Source organism: Poecilia reticulata, linkage group LG13 (assembly GCF_000633615.1).
Source record: "Poecilia reticulata strain Guanapo linkage group LG13, Guppy_female_1.0+MT, whole genome shotgun sequence".
NCBI classification, from domain to species: Eukaryota; Metazoa; Chordata; class Actinopteri; order Cyprinodontiformes; family Poeciliidae; genus Poecilia; species Poecilia reticulata.
The window spans coordinates 32,356,484-32,360,293 of NC_024343.1; the positions used below are offsets into that span (position 1 = coordinate 32,356,484).

A 3,810-nucleotide genomic window follows, 5' to 3' on the forward strand; every position below is an offset into this window, starting at 1 on the left:
TTCATATTTTGGAACTCTGACATGTTTCCTAAATTTATGTTAAATATAGAAAATGCCAACTATAAATAACTTCTGGCATTTTTTGGCGCCCCCTGTAGCTGGCGCCCTTGTGCGTGCATGTATATGCATACCTAGTTTATGCAGCACTGCTGACCTCCATCTACTCTTAATCTTCCCTTCTCCTCTCCTGACTCCTCATCCATCCGCGCCCCCGAGGCCAGCCGCGCTCCTCCTCACCCCGCCCGCCTGCGCGCTCTGAGTGTGTGTGTGTGTGTGTGTGTGTGTGTGTGTGTGTGTGTGCTTGTGTGTGTGTGTGTGTTTGCTGCTGGGAGCGAGTCGAGCAGCGGAGGACACTTTCCCCTCTTCATCTCCTTCACTCCAACATGCTCACTGCTTCGGCTGCGGACTGGCTCTAGATCACACGGTAAGAAGCTTCTCCTTTTTGCGCATTTTTTCCCTTTTGGGTCGGTACAGGTGCGCGTTTTTGTTGTGCGCACTCCATGCGGGCATCCCTGGCTGCTGATTCTGGGCCATGTGGAGCTGCTCTGCTCCTCGGGAGTGTTGCTGCTGCTGCTGCCGCGTTGATCTGGGATGGATCACAATGAAACATCAGCGGTTGTTTGTTGGGGGTTTTGCGCTCCGAGCGCAACCTTGTCCCGCCGTTTACGAACTTTAAGGAGTGAAACCTTTAAGGGTGCTGTTGTGGGGCGGGGTGGGGGGTGTTTATGGTGCTTATATCCGGTTTAATTTGCGCTCTGCTCCCGGAGGGGCTCGGTTCACGGAGCGGTGTCCGGGGATCAGAACCAAACTCTGGGTTCTGCTCGGGAAGGAGGGAAACTCAGCCAGTCTGATATAAAAACAAAATTCACAGCAAGTTTGGTGAAAACACGCAGCATCCCGGGTGGTTTTGGTGGATCTGCTTCCTGATTGGAGTAAACCTCAGATTTCATTGATGGAGGAGAGGTTGGCATAAAGAAAAGATTGAAGTAAATCCTCCCTCTGCTTTTATGCATTTAGCATCTTTAGCATCAGAAACCTCCTTTGTGTTCCAGTGGATCTGCTCGGACTTCCCATCCGAACAGCTCCGTAAAACTGCCATTTTCCCCCATATCATTTATATTTTCAGCTGGTTTTACACAAAATAATCCACTTTCACTCAGTGCTGTTCCCTGCATCTCATGTCACACTTTCAAAGCGACGCATTTCGCTGAATCGGCAGCACTGAGGAGTGTTTTGGTTCGTGGCGCAGGGCTGCAGGGAGGAACGAGCTGCATGAAGTGTGACTGTAGTTTCAATGAGGAGTCTGCGGCTGCAGCAGCATGCATCAGAGGGGATCCTCCTCCTGTTTGCAGGAGCTGCAGCGGGGCTTCCCTGGGCTGCTCCTGCTGTTGGGGGGGCTTCCCCAGCAGCAGATGCAGCGTGTTTTGCTGGTAAAGTCCTGATCAGGCTCGGTTCTTTCTGCTCTGCTGGGATCACTGGTTTTTCCTCTTCATGTCAGTTTCTTTGTTCCTCAACAACACGATGCTCTGGATTCACTGCTTGCAGATTGATGCTTGCCTCCTCAACATATTTATTGTTTTATGAGCCATATCCAATTACTGCTCTACTTCATATATCGTCTGTTGGATTATTTATTACATCCCCTCTTCCCTGTCTCTCCTCCATTATCTCCTCTGCTGTAAAAGAGAAAGTCCCCATGTCTTCTGCTTCCTTTAACCTGTGTTAATACCTCCGGGGTTTTTCTGGTAAGCTCTTTCATCGCTGCCCCCTCCTCGCTCCCAGATTTAAATATGACACTGGGGAAAAGCTCAGGCAAACCCACGTCCCCTTAAAGCGCCTGGTTGGTAGTCATGACAGAGCAGAGAGCGGTTATGTAACATTTATCAACTCTAATTTACATCTTATCTGCTGCTTGACTTCCTTTTCCACCTGATTCAGTCGGATTAGCCTCTAAAACTGTTCATAGCTGCTCTGTGCTAGCGGAGCTAATTTTAGCATATTTTGCTAACTTTGAAAACGTTTCGCGCGGTTAGCTTCCCCCGAGGTTTTCCACATAAACTGCAAATGGCTAATTAATTAGTTTCAGTTGAATGAAGTTCAACATCGGCGTTGATGTTTTTGCTGTCCTCTGTTAAGTTCAAGTAGTTAGACGTCTATATTTATGCTCTTATTTTGAAGGGGCCTTTGTTTGCATCTACGTCACTTAATCAGGTTCAGGCGCCATGATGGACGTCTGGAAAATTTAACTGCGACTATTTATATCAAAATATCTTCAATGACTTCACTGGATTAAATCAATAATTATGTCAATTCAAAATAATATTTTTAGATATCTGAGATGAGAATCAAGCCCTGCTTGCTAAGCCCCACTGAGCTGTCCAAACAGGTGCCTGAAGAATTTGGGGTTTTGAAAACAAAATTGTTAGGAAATGCCTCAATGTTGAAAGAGTTCCGCAGTCTAGGATTTAAGGGGCAAAATTGTGTGACCTTGAAGACCGCTTCAAAAATCGACAAATAAATTCGTAATTACTTATTTTCTGAAACATTTACATAGAAAAGGCTTTGAAAAGCTAAAAGTTTCAGTGTCAACCTATATTAACGGAAAATTATTGACTTAAAACAAGCTTCTATTTCTTGCTGAAAAGTTACTTGTGAGTTTTGTCTTATTTCAGGTTTACTAAGATATTTGCTCTAGAAAGCAGAACAAAGTTACTTGGTAAGATTTTGGGTTTTTTCAGTGATTTGACTATATAATTTAATTGTTTATCTGAAATATGCTTCAGATAGTCAGTAATTAATTGTAGATATCTTGAATTGAACATTTTATGCAACTTAATAGTAAATTTGAGGTTATTTATTGGAGTCAGAATGTAATTGGAGATATTAGTGAAAAAATATGACTAATCTTTAACCATTTTCAGATACCAGGAATGTTTTAAAAGTGAACTGATTTTATTTTAAAACGGCCTGCCATACACAGTACGGGTGTCAAACTAAAGTTCAGCCAGTCTTAGATGTTTTTTCTGCTTTAATGCACATAAATCAAATAATATTATCATCAGTCTGCTGAGGATTCAGCCATTCGGTTCAGGTGTGTTAGGAAACTGGTCCCACTTTCTGTTTTCTAAACACATTCATCCAACCTGGAAGGTTTATTTTCTCCACAGGGATTTTTCATTTTATGCCACATCAAACACATCAAACTAATAATAAAAAAACCAACATATCAAAGTGACAGTGAGTCTCTGTGGGTTTGTTCTGCTCACTGTTTCGTCCTCTTCCTGGTCTCTGGTCTTGATTGATCTCTGGGGACATTAGCACAGCGTTTCTTCCTCTGTGGCTCCTTAGTTACAGAAATGATGTGCATGGCTGTTTGTCTGAGAGGAGGAGCGTCGCAGTATCCTAACCTCACCGGGGGACTGGCTCTTTTCCTGGAGGACAGACAGTTGCCTTTTGCTAATGTGGGAGTCCTGCAGCGAGATCGCTCCCTCTGGTTTGGTGTAAACCTCAGAAAACAAAGAGCAACAGGAATCTGGAGGATGGTTTCCAGCGCGCGCCTCGCTGCGGTTTTGTTTTCAGGAAAGATGTGATGAACAGATAAATAAAAGCCTCTGGGAACGGAAATCAGGACGTTTCACAGGATCTAAAAACATCAGAATGGGTTATCTTCTGGATCATCAGGTCTGGAGTTTGTTCTAAAGCAGAAATCATAGCTTCCAGTCCCCAACATTCAGAATTCACTCCCATCAGCCCTGTTTGGTCCACCTTAATCCAAATCCAGTCCACCTTGATCCAAATCCAGTCCACCTT

General features: G+C 44.2%; 1 protein-coding gene across 3 annotated transcripts in view; it reads left to right on the forward strand.

Annotated features, from left to right (window-relative positions):
• Positions 1–3,810, forward strand: part of slc8a2b (solute carrier family 8 member 2b) — a 102,312-nt gene continuing 98,502 nt past the window's right edge. For all 3 annotated transcript variants that reach the window (XM_008426674.2, XM_008426673.2, XM_008426675.2), the window contains exon 1: positions 1–424. The gene's annotated coding sequence lies outside the window, so the exon portion shown is untranslated. The remainder of the gene's footprint in view (positions 425–3,810) is intronic.